Raw genomic sequence first — 16,379 nt, forward strand, 5'->3', positions numbered from 1 at the left:
TCTACTTCCCACATATCTGACTACATGTCTGAGTCCAAAATGGCACCTTATTCCCTATATAGTGCACTACTTTTGACCAGAGCCCTATGGGTCCTGGTCAAAAGGAGTGCACTATCTAGGAATAGTGTGTGGTTTTTGGATGTAGCCCATGTTCCAGGATGTAGCTGGGACGTTCACTTTGCGTCTGCCTTAATTATAGACGAATACAGCCAATTACGATATAGACTCATTATTACAAGAGGAATAATATAAGGATTTTAACACCAGGATACTGTTGATTCCAGATCAATATGAAATCTGGAGAAAAACAACAAGAGCAACAATGGGCTCCTTTGTATTACGTCAAATAAAATGCTCTAAAAACCACCTTTAGTCTGTTTTACTGACGTGTTTGACATCACGGGGGGAAACACAAGGACTGAGTCTCAGCTGGCACACTGTGGGCTCTGGTCTAAAGTAGTGCACTGTGTAGGGAATAGGGCTCTGGTCTAAAGTAGTGCACTGTGTAGGGAATAGGGCTCTGGTCTAAAGTAGTGCACTATGTAGGGAATAGGGCTCTGGTCTAAAGTAGTGCACTATGTAGGGAATAGGGCTCTGGTCTAAAGTAGTGCACTATATAGGGAATAGCGCTCTGGTCTAAAGTAGTGCACTATGTAGGGAATAGGGCTCTGGTCTAAAGTAGTGCACTATATAGGGAATAGGGTGCCATTTGGGACGCACTACTAGAGCTACAGAGGAGCGGTGGAAAGAGAAACAACTTGATTCACATCTTCAGGATGAGAACTGTGGTTCTGACTGGCCTTCACAAGACGTGTTTAGTCTGGAGACGCAAGGAAAAATGACCTTTGATCTCAGGAATTCCAAAATATGTCAGAAGTCTTCCATTTATAAAGGAATACTAATAAACATGAGTTGGAATGATGTGACGTTGAATACAGGCCCATTCCCATGTCGTGTAGAGGTCAAAGTTGAAATCTGGGGAATGTCTAGTCAGGAATGTCTAGTCCTGCTGTGTGTCCCTTATAGGGGTAATGGGGCCATGAGGAAATGTTTTCCACAGTAGCAATGTACCAATCTGCTGGTCTTCCATCTCCTGGTCCTTTCTGATTCGTCTGTCAACATTCTGTCATCAACTCTTCTGGATCAACGGTTCACATGGCCATCTCCTCTTGGAGGCTCTTTAAACAGTTCCCTAAACCTTCAGAGTACTGAGGCATATTTTGGAAAGTTCAGAGTGTGTGTGTGTGTGTGTGTGTGTGTGTGTGTGTGTGTGTGTGTGTGTGTGTGTGTGTGTGTGTGTGTGTGTGTGTGTGTGTGTGTGTGTGTGTGTGTGTGTGTGTGTGTGTGTGTGTGAGACAACAGTTCTTATCTAGACTCTCTGCCTGTATCATATTTGAGTTAGTGGGTCAAAACACAGCATTATAACTAGTCTCTCTGTAGACACTATAACATTACCTACCACCCAGAGACTGGTACACTACTCTCTCTGTAGACACTATAACATTACCTACCACCCAGAGACTGGTACACTACTCTCTCTGTAGACACTATAACATTACCTACCACCCAGAGACTGGTACACTACTCTCTCTGTAGATACTATAACATTACCTACCACCCAGAGACTGGTACACTACTCTCTCTGTAGATACTATAACATTACCTACCACCCAGAGACTGGTACACTACTCTCTCTGTAGATACTATAACATTACCTACCACCCTGAGACTGGTACACTACTCTCTCTGTAGACACTATAACATTACCTACCACCCAGAGACTGGTACACTACTCTCTGTAGACACTATAACATTACCTACCACCCAGAGACTGGTACACTATTCTCTCTGTAGATACTATAACATTACCTACCACCCAGAGACTGGTACACTACTCTCTCTGTAGACACTATAACATTACCTACCACCCAGAGACTGGTACACTACTCTCTCTGTAGATACTATAACATTACCTACCACCCAGAGACTGGTACACTACTCTCTCTGTAGACACTATAACATTACCTACCACCCAGAGACTGGTACACTACTCTCTCTATAGACACTATAACATTACCTACCACCCAGAGACTGGTACACTACTCTCTCTGTAGACACTATAACATTACCTACCACCCAGACACTGGTACACTACTCTCTGTAGACACTATAACATTACCTACCACCCAGAGACTGGTACACTACTCTCTCTGTAGACACTATAACATTACCTACCACCCAGAGACTGGTACACTACTCTCTCTGTAGACACTATAACATTACCTACCACCCAGAGACTGGTACACTATTCTCTCTGTAGACACTATAACATTACCTACCACCCAGAGACTGGTACACTACTCTCTCTGTAGACACTATAACATTACCTACAACCCAGAGACTGGTACACTACTCTCTCTGTAGACACTATAACATTACCTACCACCCAGAGACTGGTACACTACTCTCTCTGTAGACACTATAACATTACCTACCACCCAGAGACTGGTACACTACTCTCTCTGTAGACACTATAACATTACCTACCACCCAGAGACTGGTACACTATTTCTCTCTGTAGACACTATAACATTACCTACCACCCAGAGACTGGTACACTACTCTCTCTGTAGACACTATAACATTACCTACCACCCAGAGACTGGTACACTATTCTCTCTGTAGACACTATAACATTACCTACCACCCAGAGACTGGTAACACTACCACCCAGAGACTGGACACTCTCTGTAGACACTATAACATTACCTACCACCCAGAGACTGGTACACTACTCTCTCTGTAGACACTATAACATTACCTACCACCCAGAGACTGGTACACTATTCTCTCTGTAGACACTATAACATTACCTACCACCCAGAGACTGGTACACTATTCTCTCTGTAGACACTATAACATTACCTACCACCCAGAGACTGGTACACTACTCTCTCTGTAGACACTATAACATTACCTACCACCCAGAGACTGGTACACTACTCTCTCTGTAGACACTATAACATTACCTACCACCCAGAGACTGGTACACTACTCTCTCTGTAGACACTATAACATTACCTACCACCCAGAGACTGGTACACTACTCTCTGTAGACACTATAACATTACCTACCACCCAGAGACTGGTACACTACTCTCTCTGTAGACACTATAACATTACCTACCACCCAGAGACTGGTACACTACTCTTCTGTAGACACTATAACATTACCTACCACCCAGAGACTGGTACACTACTCTCTCTGTAGACACTATAACATTACCTACCACCCAGAGACTGGTACACTACTCTCTCTGTAGACACTATAACATTACCTACCACCCAGAGACTGGTACACTACTCTCTCTGTAGACACTATAACATTACCTACCACCCAGAGACTGGTACACTACTCTCTCTGTAGACACTATAACATTACCTACCACCCAGAGACTGGTACACTACTCTCTCTGTAGACACTATAACATTACCTACCACCCAGAGACTGGTACACTACTCTCTCTGTAGACACTATAACATTACCTACCACCCAGAGACTGGTACACTACTCTCTGTAGACACTATAACATTACCTACCACCCAGAGACTGGTACACTACTCTCGTCTGTAGACACTATAACATTACCTACCACCCAGAGACTGGTACACTACTCTCTCTGTAGACACTATAACATTACCTACCACCCAGAGACTGGTACACTATTCTCTCTGTAGACACTATAACATTACCTACCACCCAGAGACTGGTACACTACTCTCTCTGTAGACACTATAACATTACCTACCACCCAGAGACTGGTACACTACTCTCTCTGTAGACACTATAACATTACCTACCACCCAGAGACTGGTACACTATTCTCTCTGTAGACACTATAACATTACCTACCACCCAGAGACTGGTACACTATTCTCTCTGTAGACACTATAACATACCTACCACCCAGAGACTGGTACACTACTCTCTCTGTAGACACTATAACATTACCTACCACCCAGAGACTGGTACACTACTCTCTCTGTAGACACTATAACATTACCTACCACCCAGAGACTGAGACTGTAGACACTATAACATTACCTACCACCCAGAGACTGGTACACTACTCTCTGTAGACACTATAACATTACCTACCACCCAGAGACTGGTACACTACTCTCTCTGTAGACACTATAACATTACCTACCACCCAGAGACTGGTACACTACTCTCTCTGTAGACACTATAACATTACCTACCACCCAGAGACTGGTACACTACTCTTTCTGTAGACACTATAACATTACCTACCACCCAGAGACTGGTACACTACTCTCTCTGTAGACACTATAACATTACCTACCACCCAGAGACTGGTACACTACTCTCTCTGTAGACACTATAACATTACCTACCACCCAGAGACTGGTACACTACTCTCTCTGTAGACACTATAACATTACCTACCACCCAGAGACTGGTACACTACTCTCTCTGTAGACACTATAACATTACCTACCACCCAGAGACTGGTACACTAACATTACCTACCACCCAGAGACTGGTCTGTAGACACTATAACATTACCTACCACCCAGAGACTGGTACACTACTCTCTCTGTAGACACTATAACATTACCTACCACCCAGAGACTGGTACACTATTCTCTCTGTAGACACTATAACATTACCTACCACCCAGAGACTGGTACACTACTCTCTCTGTAGACACTATAACATTACCTACCACCCAGAGACTGGTACACTACTCTCTCTGTAGACACTATAACATTACCTACCACCCAGAGACTGGTACACTACTCTCTCTGTAGACACTATAACATTACCTACCACCCAGAGACTGGTACACTACTCTCTCTGTAGACACTATAACATTACCTACCACCCAGAGACTGGTACACTACTCTCTCTGTAGACACTATAACATTACCTACCACCCAGAGACTGGTACACTACTCTCTCTGTAGACACTATAACATTACCTACCACCCAGAGACTGGTACACTACTCTCTCTGTAGACACTATAACATTACCTACCACCCAGAGACTGGTACACTACTCTCTCTGTAGACACTATAACATTACCTACAACCCAGAGACTGGTACACTACTCTCTCTGTAGACACTATAACATTACCTACCACCCAGAGACTGGTACACTACTCTCTCTGTAGACACTATAACATTACCTACCACCCAGAGACTGGTACACTACTCTCTGTAGACAATATAACATTACCTACCACCCAGAGACTGGTACACTACTCTCTCTGTAGACACTATAACATTACCTACCACCCAGAGACTGGTACACTATTCTCTCTGTAGACACTATAACATTACCTACCACCCAGAGACTGGTACACTACTCTCTCTGTAGACACTATAACATTACCTACCACCCAGAGACTGGTACACTATTCTCTCTGTAGACACTATAACATTACCTACCACCCAGAGACTGGTACACTACTCTCTCTGTAGACACTATAACATTACCTACCACCCAGAGACTGGTACACTACTCTCTCTGTAGACACTATAACATTACCTACCACCCAGAGACTGGTACACTACTATCTCTGTAGACACTATAACATTACCTACCACCCAGAGACTGGTACACTACTCTCTCTGTAGACACTATAACATTACCTACCACCCAGAGACTGGTACACTACTCTCTCTGTAGACACTATAACATTACCTACCACCCAGAGACTGGTACACTACTTCTCTGTAGACACATATCACTACCTATAACAGACTGTATGGTTATATTATATCACTACCTATAACAGACTGTTATATTATATCACTACCTTATATTATATCACTACCTATAACAGACTGTATGGTTATATTATATCACTACCTATAACAGACTGTATGGTTATATTATATCACTACCTATAGACTGTATGGTTATATTATATCACTACTGTATGGTTATATTATATCACTACCTATAACAGACTGGTTATATTATATCACTACCTATAACAGACTGTATGGTTATATTATATCACTACCTATAACAGACTGTATGGTTATATTATATCACTACCTATAACAGACTGTATGGTTATATTATATCACTACCTATAACAGACTGTATGGTTATATTATATCACTACCTATAACAGACTGTATGGTTATATTATATCACTACCTATAACAGACTGTATGGTTATATTATATCACTACCTATAACAGACTGTATGGTTATATTATATCACTACCTATAACAGACTGTATGGTTATATTATATCACTACCTATAACAGACTGTATGGTTATATTATATCACTACCTATAACAGACTGGTTATATTATATCACTACCTATAACAGACTGTATGGTTATATTATATCACTACCTATAACAGACTGTATGGTTATATTATATCACTACCTATAACAGACAGACTGTATGGTTATATTATATCAGACTGTATGGTTATATTATATCACTACCTATAACAGACAGACTGTATGGTTATATTATATCACTACCTATAACAGACTGTATGGTTATATTATATCACTACCTATAACAGACTGTATGGTTATATTATATCACTACCTATAACAGACTGTATGGTTATATTATATCACTACCTATAACAGACTGTATGGTTATATTATATCACTACTACCTATAACACTACTATAACAGACTGTATGGTTATATTATATCACTACCTATAACAGACTGTATGGTTATATTATATCACTACCTATAACAGACTGTATGGTTATATTATATCACTACCTATAACAGACTGTATGGTTATATTATATCACTACCTATAACAGACTGTATGGTTATATTATATCACTACCTATAACAGACTGTATGGTTATATTATATCACTACCTATAACAGACAGACTGTATGGTTATATTATATCACTACCTATAACAGTCAGACTGTATGGTTATATTATATCACTACCTATAACAGACTGTATGGTTATATTATATCACTACCTATAACAGACTGTATGGTTATATTATATCACTACCTATAACAGACTGTATGGTTATATTATATCACTACCTATAACAGACTGTATGGTTATATTATATCACTACCTATAACAGACTGTATGGTTATATTATATCACTACCTATAACAGACTGTATGGTTATATTATATCACTACCTATAACAGACTGTATGGTTATATTATATCACTACCTATAACAGACTGTATGGTTATATTATATCACTACCTATAACAGACTGTATGGTTATATTATATCACTACCTATAACAGACTGTATGGTTATATTATATCACTACCTATATTATATCACTACCTATAACAGACCTATAACAGACTGTATGGTTATGGTTATATTATATCACTACCTATAACAGACTGTATGGTTATATTATATCACTACCTATAACAGACTGTATGGTTATATTATATCACTACCTATAACAGACTGTATGGTTATATTATATCACTACCTATAACAGACTGTATGGTTATATTATATCACTACCTATAACAGACAGACTGTATGGTTATATTATATCACTACCTATAACAGACTGTATGGTTATATTATATCACTACCTATAACATGGTTATATTATATCACTACCTATAACAGACTGTATGGTTATATTATATCACTACCTATAACAGACTGTATGGTTATATTATATCACTACCTATAACAGACTGTATGGTTATATTATATCACTACCTATAACAGACTGTATGGTTATATTATATCACTACCTATAACAGACTGTATGGTTATATTATATCAGACTATACTGTATGGTTATATTATATCACTACCTATAACAGACTGTATGGTTATATTATATCACTACCTATAACAGACTGTATGGTTATATTATATCACTACCTATAACAGACTGTATGGTTATATTATATCACTACCTATAACAGACTGGTTATGGTTATATTATATCACTACCTATATCACTACCTATAACAGACTGTATGGTTATATTATATCACTACCTATAACAGACTGTATGGTTATATTATATCACTACCTATAACAGACTGTATGGTTATATTATATCACTACCTATAACAGACTGTATGGTTATATTATATCACTACCTATAACAGACTGTATGGTTATATTATATCACTACCTATAACAGTCTGGTTATATTATATCACTACCTATAACAGACTGTATGGTTATATTATATCACTACCTATAACACTACCTATAACAGACTGGTTATATTATATCACTACCTATAACAGACTGTATGGTTATATTATATCACTACCTATAACAGACTGTATGGTTATATTATATCACTACCTATAACAGACTGTATGGTTATATTATATCACTACCTATAACAGACTGTATGGTTATATTATATCACTACCTATAACAGACTGTATGGTTATATTATATCACTACCTATAACAGACTGTATGGTTATATTATATCACTACCTATAACAGACTGTATGGTTATATTATATCACTACCTATAACAGACTGGTTATATTATATCACTACCTATAACAGACTGGTTATATTATATCACTACCTATAACAGACTGTATGGTTATATTATATCACTACCTATAACAGTCAGACTGTATGGTTATATTATATCACTACCTATAACAGACAGACTGTATGGTTATATTATATCACTACCTATAACAGACTGTATGGTTATATTATATCACTACCTATAACAGACTGTATGGTTATATTATATCACTACCTATAACACTGTATGGTTATATTATATCACTACCTATAACAGACTGTATGGTTATATTATATCACTACCTATAACAGACTGTATGGTTATATTATATCACTACCTATAACAGTCAGACTTGTATTAACAGAGTCTCCAACAAGTTTGAAGTAAGACAAGTGTGTAGATGATTATCCATAGCCTTCGGGACCGATATGCTCCACTTCACTTACATACCTACACACCCATAGATACACAGTTATGTGTATTTGGATACAGTTGTGATAAAGTCTACAGTGAAATGTGTTAGATTCTGTCTGTGTTCATTGTATTTTTGTCCTTCTAGTCCTATCCAGCCATTATACTACTTCCTTCAAAATGACCGACATTTTCTTCTTCTTTTCTTTTTCCATTCTTTATAGAGAAAGTTATATCATTATCATGTCTTCTAGAATCCATCACCAAAGTTCCGAACACCGAAGCTCCATTTACTTGATGTTTTCAAACAAAAAAGCAGAAAAGTATTTTCTCAGGGTGGTGTGCGATTGGCTGAAACACTGGGGATGAATAATTCAGGGAGGTCTAAAAGTTCCAGTGGAGAAGGTATTCTTATCGTCTGTTTGGGAAGAGACAGAATGACGGCACTCCTGGCCTGAGCATGAAAAATCTTTAGATGAGTGGAGTGGGTGAGAACGCATTTGATAGATAGAGAGGTGAAGCGAGAGAGGGGGATGAGGAGGAGGGATAAGTGCAGAGTGGAGGAGGGACGGGGAGAAGAGAGAGGAGAGATGGGAGGGGGGGATAAAAACAGAACGGAGGAGAGGGGAAGAAATGACAATAGGTGAGAGGAGAAGAGGGAGCAAAAGAAAGAGAAGAAGAAGAAGAAGAAGAAGAGGAAGATAAGAAGAAGAAGAAGAAGAAGATGGAGAAGATGGAAAAGATGAAGAGGAAGATGAGAAGAAGAAGATGAGAAGAAGAAGAAGGAGAAGAAGAAGAAGATGGAGAAGAAGAAGATGGAAAAGATGAAGAGGAAGATGAGAAGAAGAAGAAGAAGATGGAGGAAGAAGAAGAAGAAGATGGAGAAGAAGAAGAAGATGGAGAAGAAGAAGAGGGAGAAGAAGAAGACGAAGAAGAAGAAGAAGATGGAGGAAGAAGAAGATTATGATGATGATGATGAAGAGGAAGATGAGAAGGAGAAGAAGAAGATGGAGAAGAAGAAGAAAATGAGAAGAAGAAGAGGAAGATGTGAAGAAAATGAAGAAGAAGAAGAAGAAAAAGAGGAAGAAGATGGAGAAGAAGAAGAAGATGACGAAGAAGAAGAAGATGGAGAAGAAGAAGAAGATGGAGAAGAAGAAGATGGAGAAGAAGAAGAGGAAGATGAGAAGAAGAAGAAGATGGAGAAGAAGAAGATGAAGAAGAAGAGGTTAAGAAGAAGAAGATGGAGAATATGAAGAAGATGGAGAAGAAGAAGAAGATGGAGTAGAAGAAGAAGATGGAGAAGAAGAAGAAGATGGAGAAGAAGAAGATGGAGGAAGAAGAAGAAGAAGAAGAAGAGGAAGATGAGAAGAAGAAGAAGAAGAAGATGGAGGAAGAAGAAGAAGAAGATGGAGAAGAAGAAGAAGATGGAGTAGAAGAAGATGGAGAAGAAGAAGAGGAAGATGAGAAGAAGAAGAAGAAGATGGAGGAAGAAGAAGATTATGATGATGATGATGAAGAGGAAGATGAGAAGAAGAAGAAGAAGAAGATGGAGGAAAGGAGAGAAAAAGAGGGAGGAAAGGGTGAACAGTAAGGAACGTCATGTCTCGTTGCCCCGGGATTTTAGGAAAACATGAATAAAAGATGTGTGCAGACACACACGGACACAGACACAGAGCCCCAGCATTAGCTAACCAGGAAGTGCTCTGGCACGTCACACTAATCAGTCCTGACGGAAACACTAATTCCCATCCAGTTCTCCCCCCACACCATCCGTACTAATAGAAGGGGTAGGAACAGGTATATTGTGACTCCTCTCTGTGAGGCTTCATGCTCCCCTGTCAGAGGCAACTTAGGTTCCCGGCCACGACAGGAAAAATACATTACCCACCCTTTTTTGGGACATTTCTTTTAACACAGCAAGTCCTTTTAGCATCTAAAGATAGGGGAGAGAGGAGGAAATGTACATTTGTTGTGATGGGTCCTTTTGTCCAGATGGGGGGGACAAGTGTTAGCACGACACGGCCTGTCAGATAGAGGTGCCTGGATGTGGAAGCTTATTGTATTTGTCCTGGGTGAAATAGCCCAGGGGAAGGACTTTGTGGTTGCACTCTGATTGTGAAAACATCCTGTCAGAACTTGGAAATAGACACTCTTATTAACCAGAATATGAAACATAAGTAAGTTGAACATAAAGGACCAAATGAAACGTCTACCTGTATCTCGTCTATAGAGAATATTAAAATAAATCTTATTATAAGACTGACATGTACATGTTCATATAGAATATGGTTGCTGATAGGATATAGATAAATAAATATAACAATTGGAAAAGCTTATATTTCCCAGATTTCTGCTTATCATTGACTGACTTATGAAACATACAAAAACAAATCGAATTGTCTTGTAATGTATTTGTTTGTAAGTTAATTGAGGCTCAATCATTTCTATTGAGTTGGTGTATTGCTCTGCAGTAATAATTTGTGAAGTGAACACCTCAGAACATGTTTTCATCCCCTTTTCTATTGAGTGGACTACTTTTGACCAGGGCCTAGCAAATCAAATCAAATGTCTTCCTTTTAACATCAGCTGATGTCACCAAAGGCTTCTACAGAAACCCAGCCTAAAACCCCAAACAGCAAGCAATGCAGATGTAGATTCTATAGATTCGACGAGCATAGAACAGTGATCGCCAACCCTGGTCCTGGACAGCTAGAGGTTCTGGACACCTGACTCAGTTCTGCAATAATCTAGGTCTTGGTGGTTGTTAGTTGATTATTTTAACCCACTGTGATTTTAGAAGAGCTTCAACAACACCTCTAGTCTACAGGACCACGGTTTGTTACTGACTACTTCAACACCTCTAGTCTACAGGACCACGGTTTGAGACTGACTACTTCAACACCTCTAGTCTACAGGACCACGGTTTGAGACTGACTACTTCAACACCTCTAGTCTACAGGACCACGGTTTGTTACTGACTACTTCAACACCTCTAGTCTACAGGACCACGGTTTGTTACTGACTACTTCAACACCTCTAGTCTACAGGACCACGGTTTGTTACTGACTACTTCAACACCTCTAGTCTACAGGACCACGGTTTGACTACTTCAAGACTGACTACTTCAACACCTCTAGTCTACAGGACCACGGTTTGAGACTGACTACTTCAACACCTCTAGTCTACAGGACCACGGTTTGTTACTGACTACTTCAACACCTCTAGTCTACAGGACCACGGTTTGTTACTGACTACTTCAACACCTCTAGTCTACAGGACCACGGTTTGTGACTGACTACTTCAACACCTCTAGTCTACAGGACCACGGTTTGAGACTGACTACTTCAACACCTCTAGTCTACAGGACCACGGTTTTGTTAGTCTGACTACGGTTTCAACAACACCTCTAGTCTACAGGACCACGGTTTGAGACTGACTACTTCAACACCTCTAGTCTACAGGACCACGGTTTGTTACTGACTACTTCAACACCTCTAGTCTACAGGACCACGGTTTGTTACTGACTACTTCAACACCTCTAGTCTACAGGACCACGGTTTGTGACTGACTACTTCAACACCTCTAGTCTACAGGACCACGGTTTGAGACTGACTACTTCAACACCTCTAGTCTACAGGACCACGGTTTGTTACTGACTACTTCAACAACACCTCTAGTCTACAGGACCACGGTTTGTTACTGACTACTTCAACACCTCTAGTCTACAGGACCACGGTTTGTTACTGACTACTTCAACACCTCTAGTCTACAGGACCACGGTTTGTTACTGACTACTTCAACACCTCTAGTCTACAGGACCACGGTTTGTGACTGACTACTTCAACACCTCTAGTCTACAGGACCACGGTTTGAGACTGACTACTTCAACACCTCTAGTCTACAGGACCACGGTTTGTTACTGACTACTTCAACAACACCTCTAGTCTACAGGACCACGGTTTGTGACTGACTACTTCAACAACACCTCTAGTCTACAGGACCACGGTTTGTTACTGACTACTTCAACAACACCTCTAGTCTACAGGACCACGGTTTGTTACTGACTACTTCAACAACACCTCTAGTCTACAGGACCACGGTTTGTTACTGACTACTTCAACACCTCTAGTCTACAGGACCATGGTTTGAGACTGACTACTTCAACAACTCTAGTCTACAGGACCATGGTTTGAGACTGACTACTTCAACACCTCTAGTCTACAGGACCACAGTTTGTGACTGACTACTGCAACACCTCTAGTCTACAGGACCACAGTTTGTGACTGACTACTTCAACACCTCTAGTCTACAGGACCACGGTTTGAGACTGACTACTTCAACACCTCTAGTCTACAGGACCACAGTTTGTGACTGACTACTTCAACACCTCTAGTCTACAGGACCACGGTTTGTGACTGACTACTTCAACAACACCTCTAGTCTACAGGACCACGGTTTGTGACTGACTACTTCAACAACACCTCTAGTCTACAGGACCACGGTTTGTGACTGACTACTTCAACAACACCTCTAGTCTACAGGACCACGGTTTGTGACTGACTACTTCAACAACACCTCTAGTCTACAGGACCACGGTTTGTGACTGACTACTTCAACAACACCTCTAGTCTACAGGACCACAGTTTGTGACTGACTACTTCAACAGCAATTCACAAATCAACACCTAGGTTATGTCTGAAATGGCAGCCTATTCCCTATAGCCCATGGGCTCTGGTCCAAAGTTGTGCACTATGTAGTGAATAGAGTGCCAATTGGGATTCACATAGTATGAGGATGAGATGTCTCTTTCTCATATGCTAATTTGTAAATGATTTGCCTGACAGTGTACGTCATTATAACTATTGATGTCCTAGCCCTGGACAGAGATGCAGTCAATCATATGTTTGGGAAGCATGGTGGAATGTTGGCTGGGATTCTAGACCTGCAGTTTGGAATTTGGAATTGTCGTGGTGCAGAGAGGTAGGAAACGCATTGTACTACTGATGAAGTCATGGATTGTACTATCACGGAATACAAAGGGAAACCAAGCCGCGAGCTGCCCAATGACGTGAGCTTACCAGATGGACTAAATGCCTTCTATGCTCGCTTCGAGGTAAGCAACACTGAATCATGCATAGGAGTACCAGCTGTTCTGGACGACTGTGTGATCACACTCTCTATAGCCGATGTGAATAAGACCTTTATTTATTTATATTTTTTTATTTAACCTTGATTTAACTAGGATAGTCAGTTAAACAAATTCTTATTTACAATGATGGCCAAGGAATAGTGGGTTAACTGCCTTGTTCAGGAGCAGACCAACAGAGTTTTACCTTGTCAGTTCGGGATTCGATTTAACAACCTTTCGGTTACTGGCCCAACCCTCTAAACACTAGGCTACCTGCTGCCCCCTTCAAACAGGTTAAGATTCACAGAATACCAGGACGCATAAGCAACACTGAACCATGCATAAGAGCACCAGCTGTTCCGGACGACTGTGTGATCACGCTCTCAGTAGTCAAGCATACGCTGACCAGCTGAGAAATATCTTCACTGACCCAGTCGGTAATAGCTATATGTTTAAAGCAGACTACTATAGTCCCTGTGCACAAGAACTCCAAGACAACCTGTTTCAATGACTTTCGACCCGTAGCACTCACATCTGTAGCTATGAAATGCTTTGAAAGGCTGGTCATGGCTCATATCAACATAATCATCTCCGACACATTGGACCCACTCAAAGTTTCATCCTGCCTCAACAGATCACACAGATGACACAATTTATATTTTACTCCACACTACCCTCTCCCACCTGGACAAGAGGAACACCTACGTGAGAATGTGGTTCATTGACTACAGCTCAGTGTTCAACACTGTAGTGCCCTCCAAGATCATCACTAAACTAAGGACCCTGGGACTGAACACCTCCCTCTGCAGCTGGATCCTGGACTTCCTGACGGGCCGCCCCCAGGTGGTGAGGGTAGGCAACAATCATCCGCCACACTGACCCTCAACACAGGGACCCCTCAGGGGTGCGTGCTCAGTCCCCTCGTGCACTACCCCTTGTTCACCCATGACTGCACAACTCCAACACCATCATTAAGTTTGCTGACTTAATGCAAATTAATTACTTAAAATCATACAATGTGATTTTCTGGATGTGTGTTTTAGATTATAAGAATTACAGACCTCTACATGCTTTGTAAGTAGGAAAACCTGCAAAATCAGCAGTGTGTCAAATACTTGTTCTCCCCACTGTACAATGTACAGTATAAGTGAAGCTATATACAGAGGTCTATACTCTTCTGTCACACAGACTGAGGATATGGGTTTGACCCCTGAGGTTACCAGACTGAGGATCCAGGTCTCTCTCTTTCTTTCTCTCTCTCTCTCTCTCTCTCTCTCTCTCTCTCTCTCTCGCTTTCTCTCTCACTCTCTTTCTCACTCTCACTCACCTTCTCTCTCTCTCTTTCTCTCTCTCTCTCTCTCTCTCGCTTTCTCGCTTTTTCTCTCACTTTCTCACTCTTTCTCTATTTCTCTCTTTCTCTCTCACTCTCTTTCTCTCTCTCTCTCTCTCTCTCTCTCTCTCTCTCAATTGAATTTTCCATTTCAATTCAAGGGTTTTATTGGCTTGGGAAACACATGTTTACATTGCCACAGCAAGTGAAATAGATAAAACAAAATCGAAATAAACAATACACAAACATTACACTCACAAAAGTTCCAAAACAATAAAGACATTTCAAATGTCATATTATGTAAAATAAATAAACATAAATATGGTTTGTATTTACAATGGTGTTTGTTCTTCACTGGTTGCCTTTTTCCTTGTGGCAACAGGTCACAAATATTGTTGCTCTGATGGCATAACTGTGGTATTTCAATAGATATGCGAGTTCATCAAAATTGGGTTTGATTTTGAATTCTACATGGGTCTGTGTAATCAGAGGAAATATGTGTCTCTAATATGGTCATATATTTGGCAGGAGGTTAGGAAGTGCAGCTCAGTTTCCACCTCATTTTGTGGGCAGTGTGCACATAGCCTGTCTTCTCTTGAGAGCCAGGTCTGCCTACGGTGGCCTTTCTCAATAGCAAGGCTATGCTCACGGAGTCAGTTCACACAGCAGTCAAAGCTTTCCTTAAATTTGGGTCAGTCACAGTGGTCAGGTATTCTGCCACTGTGTACTCTCTGTTTAGGGTCAGTCACAGTGGTCAGGTATTCTGCCACTGTGTACTCTCTGTTTAGGGTCAGTCACAGTGGTCAGGTATTCTGCACTGTGTACTCTCTGTTTAGGGTCAGTCACAGTGGTCAGGTATTCTGCCACTGTGTACTCTCTGTTTAGGGTCAGTCACAGTGGTCAGGTATTCTGCACTGTGTACTCTCTGTTTAGGGTCAGTCACAGTGGTCAGGTATTCTGCCTCTGTGTA

General features: G+C 40.5%; 1 protein-coding gene across 1 annotated transcript in view; it reads left to right on the forward strand.

Annotated features, from left to right (window-relative positions):
• The window catches only part of LOC115115415 (up-regulator of cell proliferation-like), a 492,735-nt gene that overhangs the window by 174,700 nt on the left and 301,656 nt on the right, over window positions 1–16,379 (forward strand). The gene's annotated exons all lie outside the window — the stretch shown is intronic.

Source organism: Oncorhynchus nerka, linkage group LG18 (genome assembly GCF_034236695.1).
Source record: "Oncorhynchus nerka isolate Pitt River linkage group LG18, Oner_Uvic_2.0, whole genome shotgun sequence".
NCBI classification, from domain to species: Eukaryota; Metazoa; Chordata; class Actinopteri; order Salmoniformes; family Salmonidae; genus Oncorhynchus; species Oncorhynchus nerka.